General features: G+C 43.7%; 1 protein-coding gene across 1 annotated transcript in view; it reads left to right on the top strand.

The window, feature by feature from the left end:
* The first annotated feature begins 9,763 nt into the window (after positions 1-9,763).
* The window catches only part of LOC144679210 (cadherin-20-like), a 100,997-nt gene continuing 84,376 nt past the window's right edge, over positions 9,764-26,384 (top strand). The window contains exon 1 of the mRNA XM_078539644.1: positions 9,764-9,868. The gene's annotated coding sequence lies outside the window, so the exon portion shown is untranslated. The remainder of the gene's footprint in view (positions 9,869-26,384) is intronic.

Here is a 26,384-nt window from a genome sequence, read left to right as displayed (position 1 = left end):
TTGTTGACCTATGTATGTGCTGAAAATCATTTCTTTTATTAACAAATGTTTAATTTAGTTTTGTAAAAAAAAAAATCTCTAAAACTTGGTGGACTTATTACTACTGAATTAAAGGCACACATCTCAAAAAAAAAATACAAATTGCAAAAACAGCTATAGCAGCTGTTTCAAGTTTCCCTCTGGGACTTGAGCAGCTCAGTATTTACCATCCGCTGTGCCATAATGCTCGCTAAGAGGAGAAGTGAGGGTCTCAGAGAATATAATTAACCTGCCTTTGGCCAGATCGTCCCTAAGATTTCCTTTCTTATTCTCGGTGTTAATGACAAACTCGAATGTAGATAAAAATTGCTTCTTATCCATGTGCTACAAGTGAAATTGTTCTTCATGGTAATAAAATGGTTTCACCAACATTTTGACAAGGTAGATGCCAAGAGGCTGTTTCCCCTTGGCTGGGAAGTCTAGAACTAGGGGCTCAGCCATTTAGGACTGGGGTGAGAATTTTCTTCATTCAGAGTTGTCAGCCTTTGGAATTCCCTACCCCAGAGGCTGTAGATGTTCCATTGTTGAGTATATTCAAGACAGAGATCAATAGATTTTTGGACACTGAAGGGATCAAGAAAAATGGGGATAGAGCAGGAAAGTGGAGTTGAGGTAGAAGATAAGCCATGATATTAGTGAATGTCTCGAGGGCTTGAATGGCCTACTCCTGCTCCAGTACTTATGTCCTTATTGAGAGGCTTCGATCGCTGAGCATGCCTAAATTTCAGAGCAGCTCCTTCATCGTCACTGGGTCAAAATCCTGGAACTCCCTCCCTAACAGCACTGTGGGTGCACCTACACCACAGGGACTGCAGAGGTTCAAGAAGGCAGCACCACCTTCCCAAGGGCAATTAGGGATGGGCAATAAATACTGGCCCAGCCAGTGACGCCCACATCCCGTGAACCAATAAATTTTTAAAGAAGCTCGGAAGCCTCCAACCAAATCAACAATACAGGAATGTGGTCGGTTTTGTTCATGCTATCTCTCCTGCTCTAGGCCTCAAATTGGTCCAAAAATTGTCAATTTCACCAAAGGAATTGCAGGCATCATTTCAGCTCCTTCCCCCCTTCCCCCCACCGAATAAAACAAAGCCATCTTTCAAAATGTTGCAACGGCTGCGAATTCTGCCCTAGATTTATGTCCTCCCTGCCACCTTCTGTCCTATATCCTGCTTTTCCGATGTAAACATGTCTAGATTTTGTTTTACTGTGCCCTGGTACATGTCTGCATGGCGGCTGTATCAAATCTATTGCTACGCTGCATTGTAGGGAGCCACAGTTGGTCTTGTTCCTCCATGTTCCCTCCATTTTCACAGTGAAAAGAGCAGCCCAGGATAAGCTCCTAGTCAATTTGTTCTGCTAATCATTACTTTGCTTCCACTGCAATGAGAGCCCACTGGAGCGGAAGGCCACCCAGCCATATTGTGTGGGGCGGGGTGGGGGGGACAGAGTGGGAGGGACAAAGGGGCACAACCCTTTCTGATGATTCAGTCAGGCATGGGAGACAGCCTGGGCCACAAAACTGCTCGATAACGCATTGAGAAAATAGCATGCGAGGAAAAGAAAGGCAGAAAAAATGAGGTGACTTGTGCAAAGGGAAAATGCTTGATCAATAAAGGAGAGTTTAAAAAAAAATTAAGGCTTTCAACCAACCTTCACAGTCTAGTTATACTGCATTTGGAGGCCATTATCTGGATTTTTGACTTACCTGGCACAATAAATTGCTGTTTTCTACAGCTGGAATTACTTTGAGAATAGACACTCCATTGTTCTGGGGAAATGAGAATTTGTCCTTCCTCACAGTTCAAAAAGGGAACAGTTTTGACAAGATTGCTACACAAATCAATCTTTAATATCTTAAAAGCAATTTCTCTCCCAGATGATCACCTTTTCAGAACAACGTCTCATTCATAAAAGCTTGTTATGTGTAATGGCAGCTCTTTTGTTTTATTGAATGCTAACGAGGCACTATAAAACGCTGAAGTTGACTCTCTTCGTTTCCCAGTGAAGAGATTCTGCACTGAATGGACAAAAGATGAAAGGACTTTTCGACAAGATGGTTTTGCAAATTGGAAGGCACTTGTGACAAATGTTTGAAAACGTGACAGGTTGCAGGACTGATTTTTTTTTTTGCCTTGTCTTTGAGCCCTATAGATGTAGGAACTAAAGTAACGAATGCTTCCTTCACTTGACTTGCAAATGCTTAAACATGAAATAGGGCCCTTTGTTCTTTCGGTCCTCCCATGCTGCTTTTGCGGCACCATTTGTTTAGTGTCTGCCTCTCCATTACTGGTAGCTGTGGTTCGTGTATTCCTGAATGTAATTTGTATCCTAACTTTTCACTAAGAGAGAAATCTGCATCTCCACCACCCCCACCCCCCCCCCCCCCCACCCACCCACCACCATCCCCACTCTCTCGCCAACTTTGAAAATATGGTTTGTTCTGATTGGCTTTACTTCAGAGAACACTTGCCAAGGAGAGTCTATCGGATTGTCAAAGGGCTTCAGAGGCAGCTGCATTAAGGAACTGAGGAGCAGGCGAGTGCTCATTGCTGCCAGCCAGACCGAGCCCCGGCACAGAGGGCGTGTTACAGGCAAAGGGACACTTGTCTTTGCCTCATTAGTGCTAAAAACCCTTAATTTAAGCCAAAACAGAAACATTAAGGATCTTCAGCAAATATTCCACAAGGTAGGAATTTGCATTTCCTTGGTATTTTTTGTTTTACAGAATATAATGGGAGGAGTTGCACAAATTGTCTTCAGTCCTCAAGCCTGGAGTTTGAAAGCTGTACAGTTGCCACTCCTGATTTCTTTGTTGACTCTCAGCGACGTTTTCAACAGAGGTTTGCTTGCTGGGAGTGTTGTGGTTGTTTTGTTGGCGTTTGCTTTATTCCAGTCCATGAGTTGACTCTTGTACTTCTGTGTCGGGAGTTACCCGCAAGAAATGCAAGTGACAAAGATATTATTCAGAATGGGGAAATCGCAGCAAGCAAACTGCTTGGTAGCCATTTAGACTTTTGCAGCACCCTCACAGATTGGAGAGGCACAAAGAGGTAGAAAGGGAGGAAGGAAAAGAGCAGATGTCGAATAGAGAGATGGAAAGGCTGAAAGATGGAGGTGTGGGAAAATGGAGAAAAATGGCAGTGAATGGAAATGAAGAGCAGAGATTAGTTAACATGGCTGGTTAGTGCTTTTTCTTTTGGTTTTGCACTTAATTAAAGGCATTTTCCCCCTCCCACTTTTAATTGTGTTTTTCCCTCTTCTAGATTCTCTCCTTAAGTGTTATCAAACACCATTCCCCACCACAGCAGGCCTTCTAATCTATTCTTGCCCATTGTTCCCTCCACTTCCCCATCTTTTGACAGTGGAGATTTCAGCCTGTGGGACATTGCAAGTGTAAGCTTGTATCTTTGGCGCACCATTATGATCTACCCTGATTGCTCAGCTGTCGGGTCTTAAGAGCTAGAGGGCATTGCTGCATAGCCTGAAGGACACGAGGAGGCACCAATGCCTCCACGTCTAAAATAACTGTATGAGACACGCAGTAGAGCTTTAGTCAGGATATTTTTCTCCTAATTTCCCCATGAGCGATTCCTGTTACTGGTTTTCTCTGCATCCTCTTCTCCTCCACAATAAATCACAATGCACAACCTTTCCATCAACAATGTCATAAATGTTGTATATTTGCTCGCTTCACAGCAGCACAGAGATGATACTAGTTTTTTATAGAGTTTTATGCAATACTTTAGCATGCTTCAGCTCTTCTAGTAGTGGCTTCTGTGGTGCCTGTTCTGAGTCCCACCCGGCCTTAACCAATCAAGCACAGTGTGCATCATTAGTAAACAGACTCACATAATCGTACACAAAACAATTGAACACAACAAACAACAACTTGGATTTGCATAGCATTTTTAACATAGCAAAACATCCAATGTGCTTCACAGGAGATATTAGGTCAAACGTCCAAGAAACTTAGTTAAAGAGGTCGTTTTCAAGGAGTGTCTTAAAGGACAGAAGAGGTAAAGAGATGGAGAGGTTTAGAGAGGGAATTCCAGAGCTTAGGGTCTTAGGCAACTGAAGGTACAGCCACCAACAGTGGAACGTTGAAAATTGGTAATGCTCTAGAGGTCAGAATTAGAGCAGTGCAGTTTTTTCAGAGGCTCTGAAGGAGGAGATTGCAGAGATAGAGGGGTGAGGCAATGGAGACACTTGAAGGAAAGGAATTTTAAAACAGAGGTAAAAGCAAAAAACTGCGAATGCTGGAAATCCAAAACAAAAATAAAAATACCTGGAAAAACTCAGCAGGTCTGACAGCATCTGCGGAGAGGAACACAGTTAACGTTTCGAGTCCATCCTCAGGATTCTGCCTTTGTATGAGGGAAGGTTTACCTTCGTCACAGTCACACTCGAAACTTTGCTTAAGAGCTGCTTCAATACTGTGGCAGGGTCAGAAACCTGACTGGAGGAATTCAAACATTGGTGAGAGAGCCATAAACAATCTCAGCTAACTTGGGAGCCAGGAGGTGCAGTTGGATGACCAACAGTTTAGCGGGAATGAGCGGGGATGGCTGCCTTGCTAGTTGAGCTCAGAAAAAGCATGAGGGAGATAGGAGAGAAACTAGAGAAAGATGTGTGTTCAGGCCCAGGGCAGTAGGGAACTTTAGAGGACGTTTGGCCTGGGTGGGCTAGTGGAATGGAGGAAAGCAGCAGAGGCAGCTAAATTGGATGATCTCGACCTTAGTGACAGAAGACTTGTTGGAGGTGAGAGTGGGGGACAGGGGAGAAGGGTTTAAGAAGACAGCTTGTAGCAATGGGTGACCATGAAACTACCAGATTTCTGTAAAAACAAATCTGGTTCACTAATGTCCTTTAGGGAGGGAAATCTGTCATCCTTACCTGGTCTAGTCTACATGTGACTCCAGACCCACAGCAATGTGGTTGACTCTTAACTGCCCTCTGAAATGGCCTAGCAACCCACTCTGTTCAAGGGCAATTAGGGATGGGCAACAAATGTTGGTCTAACCAGAGACGCCCACATCCTGTGAATAATTTTTTTTTAAAAACCTGTTGTCTTTCAAAGGTTTTGTACAGATTCACCATTAAATTTTGACTTCACTTATCTTTACAGCTGTTACTATAAAACTTTGTATTCCATTATCTGTCTTATGGTTTTACCAGATGGAAGTGCTTCTTCTACTGTTTAATAAACCTGAGCCATCAAACCCCACTTATCTTCCCTGTCACCCAAGATTAGCCTCATCAAAAATGGAATTATTGCTTTTAAATTATTTAACTACAATAACACCTTACATTTATTTGCCAGTAAATTCCACCTTCTATCTGTTTTTCCCATTTCATCATCTTATCTATATCCTCTTTCAACTTCCTTTAGTTCTCAGAATTACTCTTGCCTTTTGTGTGCAGCTTTGGTCTCCTTATTTAAGGAAGGATGTAAATGCGTTGGAAGTGGTTCAGAGGAGGTTTACTAGATTGGTACTTGGAATGAGCAGGTTGTCTTATGAGGAAAGATTAGACAGACTGGGCTTGTTTCCACTGGAGTTTGGAAAAGTGAGAGGTGATTTGATTGAAGTATATAAAGTCTTGACAAGGTGGACGTGGCAAGGATGTTTCCTCTTGTGGGTGAGTCCAGAACTAGGGGGCACTGTTTTAAAATTAGGGATTGTCCTTTTAGGACAGAGATGAGGAGAAATTTTTTCTCAGAGGACTATGCGACTTTGGAACTCTGCCTCAGAAGGTATTGGAAGTGGGGTCACTGAACATTTTTAAGGCGGAGGTAGACAGATTCTTGTTAGGCAAGGAAATCAAAGGTCATCAGGGTAGATGGGAATGCGGAACTCAAAACACAAACAGATCAGCCATGATCTTATTGAATGGCGGAGCAGGCTCGAGGGGCCGAATTCGTATTTCGTATGTTCGTATTTTAATGTCAGCTGTAAAATTCGCCACCACTCCCTCTGGCCCCAAATCCAAATCATTGATGGAGACCATAAACAGACATAGCCGCAGAACAGCTCTCTGTGGATCACGGCTACCCACTTCCAACTGCTCCTGGAAAATGCCTTAACACCTACTCTCTCCTCCCTTCCAGCCAACTTTTAGTTCAATTTGAAACGCTTCTCCAAACTCCTTCATTTTAGCCAATTGCCTCCCGTGTGGCACCTTTTTCAAAGGCTTGCTGGATTCCATTCCTAAGCACTAAACAAAATACTAACACTTCAAAACAAATGGCTGAATGTTTTCCTGGTTAGTTGTTACAATAAGTTAGGTGATGTTGGTAAGTATGTGACGTTAGTTTGGTTTGGGCTTCATTAAGATAGGCATGAGAGCTCTGGATTGATGCTCTGAGCAGAAGGTGCATGTGATGTTGAGACAAAAATCATCCATGGTCATGTTGATTGGGGAAACAGGTTCGAAGGACTGCATGGTCTATTCCTACTCCCATTTCTTATGTCCTTGCGAGTAGGGGGATATATAAAGCAGCTCATCCGGTGTGTTGCAGTAGTATGAATTTTTAAGAATTCATTCACGGGATGTGGGCTTCGCTGGCTGGGCCAGCATTTATTGCCCATCCCCAGTTGCCCTTGAGACGGTGGTGGGCGCAACTAGGGATGGGCAATAAATGCTGGCCTGGCCAGCGAAGCCCACATCCCTTGAATGAATTTTTAAAAAAATAATCCCTATGACTGCAACATTTAAAACAGTGCAGGTAAACCTCAACTTGCTGTTCGGCAAGCCTGGCCAGAGACACTGTACATCAGGCATGAATTTTATTCTCTCTTAATGTGACATATTGCCTCGAGGTACTGTTTCAACTATTTTCAGTGTTTCGGGCAGCCAAATAAATATTAATTAGACTGCTCATGGCAAGCCTGTGTGACATCGGGACATTCCATATGGCTGTCAACGAGAAATATATTAAGTGACAAGTGCTGAAATGGTGCCTTCTCTGAGATGAACGGCAAGAAGAGCTGTAATAAAAAGACAAAGAACTGTTGAAGCTATCCTGAACAAAATGTCTTTCTCCAACTTCTCACCCATCTCTCCTCGGGCTCTCTCTCTGAACTCATCTCCTGCACGAGACCCACCCTCCTGTTTCCTTGGCCCCGCTCACACTCGCACACACCCAGATCTAAATTCTCCTCCTGCCCCCTTTCCGCTGCTCCCCCCCCCACCCCCCACCCACCACCGCACCACCCGTGCCCCCCCTGCCCAACCCCCACCCCCCCGCAACAAGCACCATTACTAGCTGACAGAATAAATGGTTGGTGTGACCATGAGTATGATATTCATGGTTCGAGCCGAGGAGGAATATATTGCAGCCTTCTAGACTCAACATTGAGTTCAACAATTTCAGATCATGAACTCTGTCCCTCATTTTGATTCTGAGGCTTTTTTTGCCATTTGCCAGCTTGAATCTTGTTTTTTCATGTTTTTGCTTTTGGACAGAGCTCTTCATTATTCTACCATCCACACTCACTCTGGGCAATTCTTTGTTTCTTTCCTGCATCCATTACCATTTCTTTGTCTTGTGATCTATGACATCCTTGTCATTTAATCTCTCCAACCCTCTACCCCTTCCCAGACCCTCCCTTTTTGTTCTTCCTCCTCCTCCTCCCGCCCCCTTTTCAACAGCGTCAAACCCAGCACGTTGCCATCCTCTCCCAGTGCTGAAGAAGTCATAACTGACTGGAAATATTCACTCTGTTTCTCTCTCCACAGAGGCTGCCCGACCAACCAGCATTTTTTGTTTTTAATTTCAGGTTTCCAGTATCTGGGGCATTTTGCTTTCGGAATAAATAGTTCCCTCTCCCAAGGTTCTATTTTCCCTCTATTTTCTAACCACCATCGTTACTGCCCCCTCAAAAAAAGTATCCATGAACCTTGTGTCTGCCCCATCTCCAACCTCCCTTTCTCCTTTTGAACATGATGGCACTAGTTAAATTGGTGTCCATCGTTCCAACTATTCCATGTTTGACTCTCCCATCAAGTATCCAGCCCACCACAGCATTGAAGCAGATCAAATCAAAGTCACAAGTGACAAAGACTTCTAACCTCCACTGTAACATCACTTGCCTCGGTTGTCAAGAAATAGGAGCTTACCTGATTTACAAGAGGACGTCAGGAACTATAAGTCCTGAAATGGGCAGGTGGGGAGTGGGCTGTGCATGCGCATTTCAGCATTGCGAGATTGCCCAGAGCACCTGCCGGGGGTGGGGGGTGTTAAAAAGTGTTGTAAAAACTCGATCATGGGACCCAGGAGTGAGTTACCACGACAGAGAGGAGCCCTGGGACAGGGGACAGAGAGAGGGGACACGGGGAGAGTAAGGGGAACCCAGAGAGAAGGAACCCAGGGAGAGTGGACAGTGAGAGGTCCCACAGAGAGAGAGAGAGAGAGAGATAGGATCAGGGAAGGAGCCACCGGGAGGAGGAGATAACTGAGAAGAACTACTGGGGAGATAAACCATTGGGAGAGGAGCAAAGGAAGAGGCTTCAAGCAGTAAACCTGTGGGGTTGACAGGCTCCAAGTAGTGAGTGCTTGGGAGCCGCCCTGGAGTGTGAAAAGGCATTGGATAGTTGGTGACTCTGTGCTACACACCATTGGGGGAAAAGCAGCCCTTTGGAGCAGTGGCGTTCTGCTCGGTGAGGCTGCAGAGCTGGAGTTGTGCCTGTGAGTTGTTGCTGCAGTGCAGGCTCAGGAATCCAGGGGAATGGAGTCTCAGGAGATGAATTGAAACCCTGGGAGGTAAGTAGTTGTCAAGGCAGTCCGAGTCAGAGCGGCTTTGAGGGAATTCAGAGACTTGATCTTCGAGAGTTAAAAGTTTGGAATCCCTTGTGAGGGAGAGAGATTGGTTGACTCATAGTGTTTACTGATATCTGGGTAAGCTGAGAAATCCAAGGCACCTGTCTTGGTTGCATCTGCCACTATTGTGCAGTGTCATGTGTTCGACCACAATTTTCCTGTTACCTAATATTGATTCTGGATGTTAGAGTGTAAGATATATATTGTGAATTGTTTTACTTTTCTGACAGTGTATGGTAAAGTTTATTGTATTTGTTCAAAAACCATGGAATCCTGTAGTTTTATTCTCTTAGCAAATTTCTGGGATCTCAAATTTGACTACTTTAAACAAAAGCTCACTGGTCCCTAGCAAGAGTTGGACATAAATTTGGACGTCTGGTCCAGGATCATAACACAGTCCATTGCTGATTAACCCCTTGCCCAAACTTTTTGTCACCTCCAGATTTGACTGTACAATGCTCAACCTTCTCCGGCTCAATGACCAGACTTCCATTCTTGTCACTCCATAAGTTTCAGCTCATCCAAAACGTTGCTGTCCATATCCTAGCGAGGACCCAGTCGCATTCATCCTTCACCCCTGCTGCTGAGCTACATTAGCTCCCAATCCCACGCTGCTTCTGATTTAAAATTCTCATCCTTGAGTTTATGGCCTTGCCCCTCTATATGTCCTCAACCTCCTCCAGCGCTACAATCCCTCCACCCCACTTCACTCCAAGTCTACTCCTCCATCTCTAGTCACAATATTTGTACCTCCCTTAGCTCAGCACCCATTCGGACTGGGCCTTTGTGGAGAAAAAAAGTCCTTGGGTCACGCCTTGACACTAAAGGCGCTATATAAGTGCAACTTGTGGTCACTGATGGCCTCCAAACAGTTATTTTGTGTTTTTGACAGACGTATTCCACCTCCCCCGAACTCCTATGTGACACGGGTGCTGGGGATTGTTACACTACGTCGAAACATGTAGAATCAAATGGTGTAGTTACATCACTCTGGATAAGAGCCATAGGGTAGAATTTTTCACTTGGCATGTGGGCAAGCGACTGACCCGCTCGAGGGTGAAATAGCACGTGGTGAGGTCGGGCGGGCGGGCGTCCCAACGTCATCGTGCACTCGCACGATATTTTAGTCGGTGGGCGCATACGGGAGTCAGCAGCGTACCCGCCGACTATTAAGAGGCATACTATGGTCATTAACGTAGTAATCAGCAGTGATTCTTCATTGCCCATCCAACGTTACAGTTGGCGGGCAAGCAAATTGGCTTCTGAAGAAACCTCATCCAAGGGCGGGATGAGGTTTCCGATATTAAGTTTGAAAAATGATTCAAACCTTTGGACAGAGTTTCCATCAGCCGTACATTCAGGTGGCTGATCCTGATGCTTGAACATTTTCTTTTGGCGTTTGAAAATCTTTATTTATGGCTTTTAAACTCTTGAGCTCCCTGAGGCAGCTCTCTGCTCTCAGGGAGCTGTGAGCGCTCTCCCACGCCCGCGCTGACTTCAACGCTTGCCCTCCTCCAGCCCCCACCCCGGCAGCGCTGAGCACTTCAGCGCGCCTTTCACACTGACTGGCCGTTAATTGGCCAGACAGCATGAAATCGCGGTCAAGGGGGCCGATCGTGGGCGGTGACCCACTTCCCAGCCGCTCCCGGGCCTGCCCACCTAACTCAAAATCCTACCCATAGAGTGAGGGCCGAACTTTAAACCAATTCCCACTCCATCGTTTTCCAAGTGAAAACGAGGGAAGCAAAGTCACATCCCGGTAACTCCTGATAGTCAGGTACCAGAGGGATAGGTGGTAACAAGGGGCTGAGACACCAGGGATCCCTCTCGGCACCTAAGGTTTTAGGCAAATAATGGAAATCAATTAACATAGAAAATAGTTGAAACCATCAAAATTCCTTTGGCCACATTATCACATGCTATGTCTTCTCCTTTATATACACCATAAAGGAAGTGTGAGGCAGCAAATAAGAGATGGTGAGGCACAGCTTGAAGCAAAATGTGACCCCAGTCTGAACTTTTGCTATCATATAAAGCAAATAAAAATTTACCTACCAGTTATACATGCTCTAGGAACTTTGATGACATTTTATCTACATATTAATGGGATGTGAGTTTCCCTGGCTAGGCCGGAGTTTATTGCCCATTCCTAATCACCCTTGAGAAGGTGGTGGTGAGCCACCTTCTTCAACCGCTGCAGTCCATGTGGTGTAGGTACACCCACAGTGTTTGTTAGGAAGTGTTACGACTGCAGCCAATGTTATTTGCTGAGCAAGCCAAATCCCAGAGGGAAACTTGTCTTGCTGATCATAACCTTTTTTTTTTGTTTTGTATTTTGAAAGCGAGGATAAAACTCCTGATCCCAGAATCCCAGTAACACTTTTAGGATTTTAAAATTAAAAGATTTATTGACAAGAAGATAAAAAACTTAAACACATAAGAGTAGAATTACACAGTTGAAACAGCCTCTCCAAATGTTCCCCAAAAAAAACCCACTTTGTTAGAAGACACAAGTAAACTACTTGGCAACAGCTCTTTTATAGCTTTCTAATCATAAAAATCCAGTAATATTACCCAAGGCAAAAACTGCTGCTACTTTAATAAAGTATACAACATGACTTCTCACTCTATTCCACTCTGCTGTGGAAATCCAAAGGAAGTTCAGAAACAGATTGCTTTCTGAAAACAAGGATTTTTCCAACTTGAAACCAGATGGCTGCTTCAAATTCACAAATATTCTCAGCACAGAGCTGGTCTCAGGACATCTCCCCCACACAGCCACCTCAACTCAACTGAACACCTTCCTTTAAATATCTATTTTTCTCTTTCATCCTAGATTCCATTGTCCTAAGCACCTCTTTGAACTCAACTTTTCCAAAATATAAAAATCTTTCACGTCTTCCCCTTGCCTCCACTTTCGGGTCAAATAAATTTATTAATCTTCCCTTGTTTACTCATGAAGCCTTTGTAAGTTGTAAAGGCCCATTAAACTCCCCTTTGAAATTTAGCAACTGAAAAGTCATGTCCCTACCTCTCATCTAATGCAAATTTTAAAAGCCAACCTATTCACTTGTAATTCCAACTTCACCATAGCCTCTCATTGCAAATGCATGCATCTAATACCTTTACCTTTCATCTTTCAGTTCCCATAGACAAGCTGTGTCTGTGAACCTTCTCCTCCACCCACCACCCCAACCCCCCATTTAATTAATCGTAGACCCACACACACAGATTTCTTTACAGAATACCACCATATTCCCAAAAATATTAATAACCTCCGTCTTCACAGGAGGGAGTTCCAAGATTTTGACCCAGTGATGGTGGATGATTTGTGGTCAATTTTGATCACCCAAACTTTTGGAAGGTCACCATGGGCTTAGAGACAGTGCAGAGGAGATCTACAACAACAACTTATATTTATATAGTGCCTTTACTGTAATGGAGCATCTCAAGGCACATTATAGGAGCATTATAAAAGAATGTCTGACACTGAGCTGGATAAGCTTTGATCAAAAGCTGGTCAAAGAGAAGCTTAAGAAGTGCCTTAAAGGTGGAAAGTGAGGTAGAGAGCTGGAGAGGGGCAGGGAGGGAATTCCAGGGCTTGGGGCCTGGGCAACTGAAGGCCCGGCCACCAATGGTGCAGCGATGATAATTGGAAATGTACAAGAGGCCTGAATTAGAGGAGCACAGATATCTTGGAGGGGTGGGGTGTTGGAGTTTACAGATATAGGTAGGGACAAGGCCATCGAGGGATTTGAAAACAGGGATGAGAATTTTAAAATCAAGGCGTTGCTTGACCGGGAGCCATTGTAGGTCAGCGAGCACTGAGGTGATAGGGGAACAGGACTTGGTGCGAGTTAAGGCACAAGCAGCAGAGATTTGGGATGGGACCAAGGGTAAAAGGCTTCAGATATGCGAAGGGACTGGTGAAACTGGTGCTGTTCTTCTTAAAGCACAGAGAGTTAAGAAGAGATTTGGCAGAGATAGAGGAACAACGATATAGTTCCAAGTCAGAAACAGAAATACCTGGAAAAACTCAGCAGGTCTGGCAGCATCGGCGGAGAAGAGCAAAGTTGATGTTTCGAGTCCTCATGACCCTTCAACAGAACTGTTCTGTTGAAGGGTCATGAGGACTCGAAACATCAACTTTGCTCTTCTCCGCCAATGCTGCCAGACGTGCTGAGTTTTTCCAGGTATTTCTGTTTTTGTTTTGGATTTCCCGCATCCGCAGTTTTTTGTTTTTAGTTCCAAGTCAGGATGGCGTGTGGCTTGGAGGGCAACTTACAGGCTGTGGTGTTCCCCACCTACTTTTCTACTTTTTCCTATTTCCCTTTGCGATGGTTAGATAGATATTGTGAACTGGTGCCTGTATGCAGCTATCAGATTCACAGATACCGCAACAGTGTCAAAAATATGAAAGAAAATTGAAGAGGAAATTATGGGACACAAGCTGGGGCAAATTGTCTGAAGAGGCATTTTATCCTGATTTGAAAATGTAACCAGGACTTAACCATCTCTGAGACAGCATTGCTAACACAAATGTTTTATTTTAATTGTTTTTCCTCATATATATATATAGCCATTTTAGAATAAGGTAAAGTAGATGATTTTTTAAGCACAAAGATAACATTGTAATGGCTGATATGATTTAAAAAGTAGTTTATTTCAAAATGATGTCTCCTTTGATAACAATACTGCAGCTGTTCAAAATCTGAAATCATAACAGAAAATGCTGGAAAAACTCAGCAGGTCTGGCGGTGTCTGTGGAGAGAGAAAGAGATTTAACATTTGACTCGAGACATTAACTCTGGTCCTCTCTCCACTGGTGCTGCCAGACCTGCTGCCCTTTTCCAGAACTTTCTGTTTTTATGGTGCTTTTGCCAAAACCTCTTCACTGAGGGTCCAAATGTCTGACTTACGAAGCAATTGGCTGCAGTGCTTTGGACAGCTTCGTGTTTTCAGAGTGGTCAATGAGTGGGTAGAAAAGAGGACCAGCTTCGCAGGCAGTTCAAGGCATTCAAAAGATTCACTCTTAGCCACTGCCTGGATATGATTAGGAGACAGCTGAGAATAATCTGCCAGTAAGCAGTGTTGGTAATGTACCGCTAACTAGACAATTGTCATAAAAATGCTGGTGAGAATTCAACGGTGTGTGAGGGGGTTAGAGGAAGAGAAAAGGCTTATACATTAGTTTAGTTGTGTTGTGGAATCACTGCTGAAATATAAAAATCTTTATGCTTCATAACAATGCAAATGCTGTGTAATTAATTGAAAATTAGCTGAAGACTGTAGTATGGTTATTTCATATTGAACTGAAATTAATTCAAAGCCATGATGTAGGAAGGTTACATCCGCACAAGTATTTTTTTTTAATGTTGAATTAGCAAACTTTCACACAGGACAACACAAAGCTTAGTTGTACAAAAGAACAGAATAGTTCACATGTGACTTCCTCACTCGTGATCTATTCAGGTGCTTGCAAATTTTGAACATCAGTATTTTATCTCTTTATACTGTACTCTTATTAAATATTCATATAAAATATTCATAAGATACCCTTGCTAAGAACTATGCAACAATCTGTAACCCGTTCACCACTGAAAAGCCTTTGTGGCTTTCAAAATGACAAAGATTTTCATTTTACTCCTGCAGAATTGATATTTGTCATTAATTTGATACTTTTATACCCTTAATAGTGTCTCATTTTGAAACGGTAGCCTCATCTGGCACTGTAGACGACTGCATTTATCATGGGCTTTGCTCTTGCATCCCACAGTGACACCCTGATTCAGAATCATTTTCTTAATAAAGCCCAGGAGACAGCGCATTAACCATTCACCTGCCATGGGCCTTGGAACAGTTGTTAGCCATCCGAAACCTTTAAATAACTTGCAAGGAAGTTGGCATTGATCACGGGCTTTTGTCACATTAATGATTGTCCCAGAAAGGTACTGCCAAGGCAATCTGCAGATGTCCAAGATACAGATATCCAATGTGGCTTGAGGGACTGGGAACCCTTCTTTGCCTCGCTAATCCCTTAACCTCCTTATCAAGCCATGCTAAGAGTTAAAGTGAACCTTTATAGACTAGCACACAGATGCCTTTGTGTTATTTTTTAACCGTTACATGATAGCTGCCAAGTACCTGTCACACAAAGCAATCCATACATCCAACTCATTTTTTTTATCCTTTCATGGGATGTGGGCGTCACTGGCTAGGCCAGCATTTATTGCCCATCTCCAATTACCCTTGAGAGGGTGGTGCTGAGCCACCTTCTTGAACATCTGCAGTCCATGTGGTGTAGGTACACCCGCAGTGCTGGTAGGAAGGGAGTTCCAGGATTTTGACCCAGCGACAGTGAAGGAACAGTGATATATTTCCAAGTCAGGATGGTGAGTAACTTTGACGGGAACTTGCAGGTGGTGGCGTTCCCATGCATCTGCTGGTCTTGTCCCTCTAGGTGGTAGAGGTTGCAGGTTTGGAAGGTGCAGTCGAAGGTGAATTGATGCAATGCATCTTTTGGATGGTACACACTGCTACCACTGTGCATCTGTAATGGAGAGAGTTGAATGTTGAAGGTGGTGGATGGGGTGCTAATCAAGTGGGCTGCCTTGTCCTGGATGCTGCCGAGCTTCTTGAGTGTTGTGGGAGCTGCACTCATCCAGGCAAGCAGAAAGACCCCAGAGGAAGGGTATATGATCTGTGCTAGCTAAGGAAGTTAAAGATAGTATCAAGTTGAAAGAAGAAGTGTACAATTCCACAACGATTAGTGGCAGGTTAGAAGATTAGACAGAATTTAAAATACAGCAAAGAATGACTAAAAAATTAATAAGGAGGGAGAAATTAGAAGATGAGAGAAAGCTGAATAGAAATGGAAAAACAGATAGTAAGAGTGGTTGAAAAGGAAAAGAATAAGTAAGGTGAACATAGGTCATCTAGAGAGCAAGTCTGGGGAATTAATAATGGAAAATAAGGAAATGGCAGATGAATTGAACAGATATTTTGCATCTGTCTTCACTGTAGAGGATACAAATAACATTCCAGAAATAAGTGTGCATCAAGAGGTGAAAGGGGGGGAGGAACTTAAAATAATTAATCACTAGGGAAAGAGTACTGAGAAAATCATTAGAACTAAAGGCTGACAAGTCCCCAGGGCCTGATGGACTTCATCCTAGGGTCTGAATAGAAATGGCTGCTGAGATGTTAGATGCATTGATTTTAAATTTCCAAAATTCCACAGATGCTGGAAATGTCCCATTACATTGGAAAATAGAGAATGTAACTCCTCTATTCAAGAAAGGAGGGAGACAGAAAGCAGAAAACTACAGTTTGGTTAGCTTTCCATCTGTCATAGAGAAAATGCTGGAATCTATTATTAAGGAGATTACAGCAGTGCACTTAGAAAATCTCGATGTAATCATGCAGAGTCAGTATAGTTTTGTGAGAGGGAAATCATGTTTGGCTAATTTTTTGGAGTTCTTTGAGGAAGTAACAAGCAATGTGGATAAAGGGGAACCTGTAGATGTGGTGTACTGAGATTTCATGAAGGCATTTGACAAGGTGCCACACATCAAAAGTTACTACACAAAGTAAGAGCTCATGATGTGGCGGTAACATATTGGCATGGATAGATGATTGGTTAGCTAACAGGAAACAGAGTAGGTATAAATGGGTCATTTTCTGGTTGGCAAGCTGTGACGAGTGGAATGCCACAGGAATGCCTCAACTAACAAGCTACCTTCATGACTTGGATAACAGGATCAAATGTATGGTATTAGCTAAATTTGCTGATAACACAAGATATTTAGGAAAGTAAGCTCTGAAGAGGATGTAAGGAGTCTGCAAAGGTATATAGACAGGTTAAGTGTGCAGGCAAGAATTTGGCAGATGGAACATATGAACTTGTCCAGTTTGGCAGGAAGAATAAAAAAGCAGCATTTTATTTTAAAAGGGGAGAGATTGCAGAACTCTGAGATATATAGGGGTCTGGGTGTCCTGGTACATGAATCACAATAAGTTAGAATGCAGGTACAGCAAATAATTAGGAAGGCAACTGGAACGTTGTTGTTTATTGCAAAAGGAATGGATTAAAAAAGTAGGATGTTTTGAGACATATATAGGGATTGGTGAGATCACATCTAGAGTTCTGAGTAGTTTTAAAACCAAAAGACGTAGGAGCAGAAGTAGGCCATTCAGCCCATCGAGTCTGCTCCGTCATTCAATGAGATCATGGCCTTTTCCTGCCTTTTCCCCATAACCCTGGATTCCCTTACTGATTTAAAAATCTGTCTATCTCAGCCATGAATGTACTTAACAACCCAGCCTCTACAGCCCTCTGTGGTAAAGAATTCCATAGATTCACTGCCCTCTGAGAGAAGAAATTCCTCCTCATCCCTGTCTTAAATGAGTGACCCCTTACTCTGAGATTATGCCCACTGATCCTAGACTCTCCCACAAGGAGAAACATCCTCTCAGCATCTACCCTGTCAAGCCCCCTAAGAATCTTATGTGTTTCAATAAGGGCGTCTTTCATTCTTCTAAACTCCAATGAGTACAGGCCCAAGCTACTCAGCCTCTCTTCATGAGAAAATCCCTCCATACCCAGGATCAACCTAGTGAACCTTCTCTGGACTGCCTCCAAAGCCAGTATATCTTTCCTTAGATAAGGGGACCAAAACTGTTTACAGTATTCTAGGAGTGGTCTAACTAGTGCCTTGTATAGCTTTAACCAGACTTCCCTATTTTTATACTCATTCCCTTTGAAATAAAGGCCAACATTCCATTTGCCTTCCCTATTACCTGCTGAACTTGTATGCTAGCTTTTTGTGATTCATGACATAGCAGCTTATTTTTCACACCTCTCCTAACTATACTCAGTTCTGCCGAAGGGTCGTGAGGACTCGAAACGTTAACTGATTTCTTCTCCACCGATGCTGCCAGACCTGCTGAGTTTTTCCAGGTAATTCTGTTTTTGTTTTGGATTTCCAGCATCCGCAGTAGCTTTTAGCTTTTGGTTTTAAGCCCCCAAATCCCACTGTGCTGCAGCTTTCTGCAACCTTTCTCCATTTAAATAATATTCAGCTCCTCGATTCTTCCTGCCAAAGTGCATAACCTCACAGTTTCCCACATTATATTCCATCTGCCACTTTTTTGTCCACTCACTTAACCTGTCTATATCCCTCTGTAGACTCTTTTTTTGTGTCATCCTCACCACTTAACTTCCCACGTGTTTTTGTGTCACCCGCAAACTTGGCAACAGTACATTCACATCCCTCATCTAAGTCATTAATATATATTGTAAGTAATTGTGGCCCCAGCACTGATCCCTGTGGCACTCCACTAGTTACAGGTTGCCATCCTGAAAATGCCCCCTTATCCCAACTCTCTGTCTTTTTTTAGTTAGCCAATTCTCTATCTATGCTAATATACTATCCCCAACACTATGGGCTCTTATCTTATTAAGTAGCCTTATGTGCGGTACCTTATTGAACGCCTCTTGGAAATCCAAATATATTACATCTACTGGTTCCCCTTGATCTATCCAGCTTGTTACCTCCTCAAAGAATTCCAATAAATTTGTCAGGCACGATTCCCCCTTCATGAAGCCATGCTGACTCTGCTTGATTACATTGTGCATTTCTAAATGCTCTGCTGTTACATCCTTTATAATAGACTCTATTATTAACTCTAACATTTTCCCAATGGGCCTATAGTTACCTGTTTTTTGTCTCCCTCACTTTTTGAATAAGGGTGTTACATTGGCAGTTTTCCAATCCTCTGGGACTTTTCCAGAATCAAAGGATTCTTGGAAGATTACTACCAGTGCATCCACTATCTCTGTAGCTACTTCCTTTAATATCCTAGGATGCAACTCATCAGATCCAGAGGACTTAGTGGCCTTTAGCCCAATTAGTTTCCCTGGTACTTTTTCTCTAGTGATAGTTATTGTATTTATTTCCTTTCCCCCTCCCCCCATTTTGCCTCTTGATTGTTTAGTATTTTTGGAATGCTTTTAGTGTCTTCTACTGTGAAGACTGATGCAAAGTATTTATTCACCTCCTCTGCCATTTCCTGGTTCCCCAATATTATTTCTCCAGCCTTATTCTCTATGTTCACTTTGGCCTCTCTCTTCCTTTATATATATTTAAAGAAGCTCTTACTGTCCATTTTTAAATTACTTGCTAGCTTACCCTCAAAGTTTATTCTCTTCTTCTTTATTATTTTTTTGGTCATCTTTGGTTGGTTTTTAAAACTTCCCAATCCTCTGGCTTACCACTAAGCCTTACCACTTACCACTATGTTTTTTCTTTCAATTTGGTCTCCTTATTTAAGAAAGAATGTAATTGCATTAGAAGCAGTTCAGAGAAGGTTCTCTCAACTGATTCCTGGGGTGAAGGGGTCAACTTATGAGGAAAGGTTGAACAGGTTGGGCCTGTATCTATTGGAGTTTAGGAGAATGAGAGGTGATCTAATTGAAACATATAAGATCCTGAGGGAACTTGACAGGGTGGATACTAAAAGGACGTTTTGCCTTGTGGGAGAAAGGGGACACAGTTTAAAAATAAGAGGTCTCCCATTTAAGACGGGGATGAGGGGAAATGTTTTCTGAGGGTCACGAGTCTGAGGAACTCTCTTACCCAGAGAGGGGTGGAGACAAGGTCATTGAATATTTTTAAGGCTAAAATTGGATAGATTCGTAATTGGCAAGGGAATCAAAGGGTATAGGGAATAGGAAGGAAAGTGGAGTTGAGGCCACATTCAGATCAGCAATGATCTTATCAAATGGTAGAACAGGCTCAAGGGGCCAAATGGCCTGCTCCTGCTCCTAATTTGTATGTTCATATGCGTATTCGTATTCTCCAGCTAGGGGAAACAATGGTGGGGTTTTCCAGCCCTGTCAGTGGTGGGCATTGTCGCAGGCAGGACAGGAAAACTTGGAGAGCACCCAAAAGTCAATGGACTTTTGACCACTCTCCAAATTTTCTCATCCCACTCGAAATGATGCTCATCGCTGCAGAAACAGAAAATCCCAGCCAATGTCTCAGTACCTAGCCTGTCAATACCCTTCAGAATCTTGCATGTTTCAAGGAGATCAGCTCTCATTCTTGTAAACTCCAGTAGACATGCACCCAATTTACTCAGCCTCTCATCACAGGATAACCCTTTCATCCCAGGGACCAATCTAATGAACCTTTGCTGCCTCCAGTGCAAGTACATCTTACATCTTTCCTTAAATATGGAGACCAAAATTGCACACAGTATTCTGTAGCAAGTAACTCACCTCCTGACTCCCCAAAGCCTGACCAACATCTACAAGGCACAAGTCAGGTGCATGATAAAATATTCTCCACTTGTCTGGATGAGTGCAGGTTCATGACACTCGCAAAACTCAACACCAACGATGAATCAGTCTGCTTGATCAGCACCCCATCCACCATCTTCAACATTCACTCCTTCCGCCACAGCAGTGTGTACCATCTACAAGATGCACTGCAGCAACTCACTCAGGTTCCTTCAACAACATCTTCCAAACCCGTGACCTCTACCACCTAGAAGGACAAGGGCAGCAGACACAAAAGCCTAATGATGACCATGAAACCATTGTCAATTGTTGTAAAAACCCATCTGGTTCACTAATGTCCTTTAGGGAAGGAAATCTGCTGTCCTTACCTGGTCTGGCCTACATGTGACTCCAGACCCACAGCAAAGTGGCTGACTCTTAATTGTCCTCTGAACAAGGGGCAATAAATGCTGGCCTAGTCAGCGACATCCACATCCCATGAATGAATAAATAAAAACATGGGTACACCACCACCTGGAAGATCCCCTCCAAGTCACTCACCATCCTGACTAGGAAATATATCGCCGTTCCTTCACTGTCACTGGGTCAAAATCGTGGAAATCCCTCCCTAACAGCACTGTGGGTGTATCTACACCACATGGACTGCAGCAGTTCAAGAAGGCAGCTCACCACCGCCATCTCAAGGACAATTAGGGATGGGGAATAAATGCTAAGAGTTGGCAATGCCGCTCACATCTCATGAATGAGTACAAAGTTCCGTTGACTGACCTAAGTGACACATCTTAAGGGAGTTTAACTTTTTTGGTATCAATCTTCCTTGCACCACCTCCATGGTTTTGGGGTATTTATGGGTGGTATTAGGATGGCATCACCTGACTTGCACTTAGTTAAACCAATAATACAATTGAGCGTTTATGTGCTTTGTCTATTGATGCTCTACAGTAATTTGACATTTTAAGCAGTAACTATCATCTTTCCACTTCACCTTAAGCCATTTCTACATCACCCATACCCTGTCTGTGGCATTCATCCTATCTTCCAATGTTTGGAATCCTCCAGCAATGGGTAATGAATTTCATTTTCCACTGATTTGCCAATTTGTAAATTTGATCTAACTCCTGTTCTTTGAATACTTACCACCTCGAATGTCCTTTTAAATTTAGTGGGCTGAATTTTCCCCTCGTCGGGGGTGGGGCGGGGGGGTTGATGGGCGGGCATGCATGGGCGCAATTCCGATCGGTGTCCCTGATGGGAGGCACGCCACCATTTTATGTGGGTGGGCCAATTAAGGCCCGCCCAGCGTGACGTCCACACGGAAGTGCTATGCACTCCCTATGCAGGCGGGGGAGGGGGGGGGAATCCTAAAATCGAGAGTGCGTTGTTTCGTGCAAGCACACTCATCTCCCTGAGGCTAAGTGCAGCCTCAGGCAGATCAGCTGTAAATGTAAAAAGGATAAAAATAGAAAAACAAAATTTCCCTTACATGTCCCCTCATGTGACAATGTCATATGAGTTGGGACATGTCCATAATTTTTACAAAACCTTTATTAGAATTTTTTAAAGCCTACATGAAACCTCACCCCGCCAGTGGATGAGGTTTCATGTTTTTTCTACTTCCCACCGGGTCTCCTGGCCTGCCCGCCAACCTTAAGGTTGGACGGGCAGGTCCTTTAATTGGTTAAATGATCCTGTCAATGGCCTCAATTGGCCATTGACAGGTCAGCGGGCCCGCAGCTGATTTTGCTGCGCTCCCACCTTCCTGAAAATTTAAATGGGGTGCAGTGACGTTGGGAGTTCCCCCCACCCCGACATCACCACGCGTCATTTTACACATCGGCGAGCAGGCCCCACCCCCACTCGCCGACGCATAAAATCCTGCCCAGCCTGTGCAAATTCAGTAATATTAGGTTGATTTTCTTAATCAAAGCTAATGTAGATTGGAAGCAGCCAGTGCTCCAGAACAAAAACTATTTGGTAACCAGAGGAGACAGATTTAAGGTAATTGGCAAAAGAGCCAGTGGCTGCATAAGGAAACATTTTTTTAACAGCACAAGCTGTTATGATCTGTAATGGGCTGCATAAAAGTGCAGTGGAAGCTGATTCAATGGCAGCTCTCAAAAGGAAATTGGATAAAGACTTGAATGAAAAATATTACAGGGCTGTAGGGAAAGAGCTATGGTGTAGGGGGTATCATATTAGCATGGGTAGAGGATTGGCTAGCTCACAGGAAACAGAGAGTAAGGATAAATAGGTCATTTTTGGGTTGGAAAAATTTAACCAATTGAGTACCAGAGGGATCAGTGCTTAGGCCTCAACTACTTACAATTTATATCAATGACTTGGATGAATGGACCGATATGGTTGCCAAATTTGCTGATGACACAAAGATATTTGACAGAAAGTTGTGAGAGGACATAAGGAGTCTGCAAAGGGATATAGATGGGTTAATTGAGTGGAGAAGAATTGGGCAAATGGAATATAATGTAGGAAAAAGAGAACCTTTTGGCAGTAAGGATAGAAAAGCAGCAACATTACTTAGATGAAGAGAGATCGCAGAACTTTGCGGTACAGAGGGATTTGGGTGTCCTGGTACATGAATTGCAAAAAGTTAGAATGCAGGTGCAGGAAGTGATTAGGAAGGCAAATGGAATGTTACTGTTTATTGCAAGGGGAATGGAATATAAAAGTAGGGACATTTTGCTACAGCTGTACAGGGCATTTGCGAGACCACATCTGGAGTATTGTGTGCAATTTTTGTCTCCTTATTTAAGGAAGGATGTAATTACATTGGAAGCAGTGCAGAGAATGTTCACCTGACTGATTCCTGGGATGAGCAATTATTTTATGAGGAAAGGTTTTGACAGGTTGGGCCTGTATCTAATGGAATTTTGAAAAATGAGAGGCAATCTTATTGAAACATATCCAATCCTGAAGGGCCTTGACAGGGAGGATGCTGAAAGGATGCTTCCCCTTGTGGGAAGACACAGGAGTCATCTGGTGAACTTTTAGCAAAAGAATAAAACATTTATTAAACAAGAAAAGATTAACTATGTTACAATACTCCTTCACCCACAGCTATACCTTTACAGATATGTACAGCTATGTAAGGATAACACAAGTTACTAAAGCTATCTTATACTCTAATGTTCACAGTGAGTACACAGTCCATGTAAACCAATAGGCACCCTGTGGTCAGGCACACCACACTCTGAAACCGAGTGACAGATGACACCCCAAACAGATGCCATGGATCCCTCATCAACTCTCCCCTCAGACGCTTATCACGCCATGAGCCAACAGGTCTCACTGAACCCTGTCTTTCACACAAGGGTTTCCTAGCTCCACTCTCGAAGAACTCGCTTTGGAATCTTCTCCCAAACAATGCTTTCTCTCGGGTGACCTGTTTGTTTTAACTCCCCTTCAAGAGTCATCAAACCTTCATTAAAATGCAGGCATCTTTTAAAGTGAAACTAAAACTCAACTTCCTCTTTCCTTAACACACAAATACAGAGACACAAATCAAATTTAACTTAAAGCTATGCTTTATTCCCAACACACCCAGCTACACATATAACTTACTTAAACTATCTCTATTTCCTAACGATAGCTCTTTAAAAGCGCTGGCACAGCTGCTATGGGCCAAATGGCCTGCACTGTGCTGTATCATTCTATGATTAAATCTAAAAGCTGAGATACTCCACTCAGTATGCAACAGGATCTCTGACAACCCACTGATTATAGAGAAGGGTAACCTAGCCATTCAGTACAACAGATCAATTTGCCTTGAATATATCATTTCCATCATCGGTTGGTTGGTGGTTGTGAGGGTGAAGACAAAGAAGTGATGTTATTGCATCTCTTTCACAATTTTACCCAGAAGACAGAAAATAATTAGTGGGGTTTTTTCTTGCCATTTTAAATGTCACAAAAACCTTAACATAAAAAGTTCCTGGACCATGACCCCACCACTGAACATCAAGCCATTGTTTCCAGGTCTGTTACTGACCTCATCTCCTCTGGAGATCTTCCTTCCACAGCTTCCAACCTGATAGTCTCCCAACCTCGGACGGCCCGCTTCTACCTCCTACCCAAAATCCACAAACAGGACTGTCCCGGCAGACCAATCGTGTCAGCCTGTTCCTGCCCCACGGAACTCATTTCTTGCTATGTTGACTCCCTTCTCTCTCCCCTTGTCCAGTCCCTTCCCACCTACATCTGTGATTCCTCTGACACCCTACATCATATCAACAATTTCCAGTTCCCTGGTCCCAACCGCCTCGTCTTCACCATGGACGTCCAATCCCTCTACACCTCCATCCCCCACCAGGATGGTCTGAGGGCTCTCCCCTTCTTCCTCGAACAGAGGCCCGAACAATCCCCATCCACCACTACTCTCCTCCGTCTGGCTGAACTTGTTCTCACACTGAACAATTTCTCCTTAAACTCCTCTCACTTCCTCCGAATAAAAGGTGTGGCTATGGGTACCCGCATGGGCCCCAGCTATGCCTGTCTCTTTATAGGGAATGTGAAACATTCCTTGTTCAAATCCTACTCTGGACCCCTCCCACCACTCTTTCTCCGCTACATTGATGATTACTTCGGTGCTGCTTCATGCTCTCGTCGGGACCTGGAAAAATTTATTAGTTTTGTTTCCAATTTCCACCCCTCCATCATTTTCACATGGTCCATCTCTGACACTTCCCTTCCCTTCCTTGACCTCTCTGTCTCAATTTCTGATGATAGACTGTCCACCAATATCTATTACAAGCCTACCGACTCCCACAGCTACCTCGACTACAGCTCCTCACACCGCGCTTCCTGTAAGGACTCCATCCCATTCTCTCAGTTCCTTCGTCTCCGTCGCATCTGTTCTGATGACGCTACCTTCAAAAACAGTTCCTCTGACATGTCCTGCTTCTTCCTTAACCGAGGTTTTCCACCCACGGTGGTTGACAGGGCCCTCAACCGTGTCTGGCCCATCTCCCGTGCATCTGCCCTTGCACCTTCCTCTCCCTCCCAGAAACATGATAGGGTTCCCCTTGTCCTCACTTATCACCCCACCAGCCTCCGCATTCAAAGGATCATCCTCCGCCATTTCCGTCAACTCCAGCATGATGCCACCACCAAACACATCTTCCCTTCACTCCCCCTGGTGGCATTCCACAGGGATCATTCCCTCCGGGACACCCTGGTCCACTCCTCCATCACCCCCTACATCTCAACCCCCTCCCACGGCACCTTCCCATGCAACCGCAGAAGGTGTAACACCTGCCCCTTTACTTCCCCTCTCCTCACCGTCCAAGGGCCCAAACACTTCTTTCAAGTGAAGCAGCATTTCACTTGCACTTCCCTCAATTTAGTCTACTGAATTCGTTGCTCCCAATGCGGTTTCCTCTACATTGGCGAGACCAAACGCAGACTGAGTGAGCACTTTGCAGAACACCTTCGGTCTGTCCGCAAGCATGACCCAGACCTCCCTGTCTCTTGCCATTTCAACACTCCACCCTGCTGTCATGCCCACATGTCCATCCTTGGCCTGCTGCATTGTTCCAGTGAAGCTCAACGCAAACTGGAGGAACAGCACCTCATCTTCCGACTAGGCACTTTACAGCCTTCCGGACTGAATATTGAGTTCAACAATTTTAGATCATGAACTCTCTCCTCCCTCCCCACCCACTTTCCGATCCCCCCCCTTTTTTTTCCAATAATTTATATAGATTTTTCTTTTTCCACCTATTTCCATTATTTTTAAATGTATTTCCATCCATTGTTTTATCTCTACCTTTTAGCCTTTTTCGATTTCTTCCCCCCACCCCACCCCCACTAGGGCTATCTGTACCTTGCTTGTCCTGCTTTCTACCCTTAATTAGCACATTCCTTAGATAATATCACCACCTTCAACACCTCTTTGTCCTTTTGTCTGTGACATCTTTTGGTTATCTCCACCTATCACTGGCCCTCTATCCAGCTCTACTTGTCCCATCCCGCCCCTTAAACCAGCTTATATTTCACCTCTCTTCTATTTTTACTTAGTTCTGTTGAAGGGTCATTCGGACTCGAAACGTTAACTGTGTTCCTCTCCGCAGATGCCGCCAGACCTGCTGAGTTTTTCCAGCTATTTTTGTTTCTGTTTTATAAAAACTTGCAGATTTGATGATTCCAAAAAATTCCACCTTTCTTGGGTAATACAAGGTAGAATACAAAAACACCAACCATTCATCC

Source organism: Cetorhinus maximus, chromosome 3 (assembly GCF_964194155.1).
Source record: "Cetorhinus maximus chromosome 3, sCetMax3.hap1.1, whole genome shotgun sequence".
In the NCBI taxonomy this organism is placed as follows: domain Eukaryota; kingdom Metazoa; phylum Chordata; class Chondrichthyes; order Lamniformes; family Cetorhinidae; genus Cetorhinus; species Cetorhinus maximus.
Note: the sequence above shows the minus strand (reverse complement) of the source record. Positions and strands in the feature narration are given on the sequence as shown.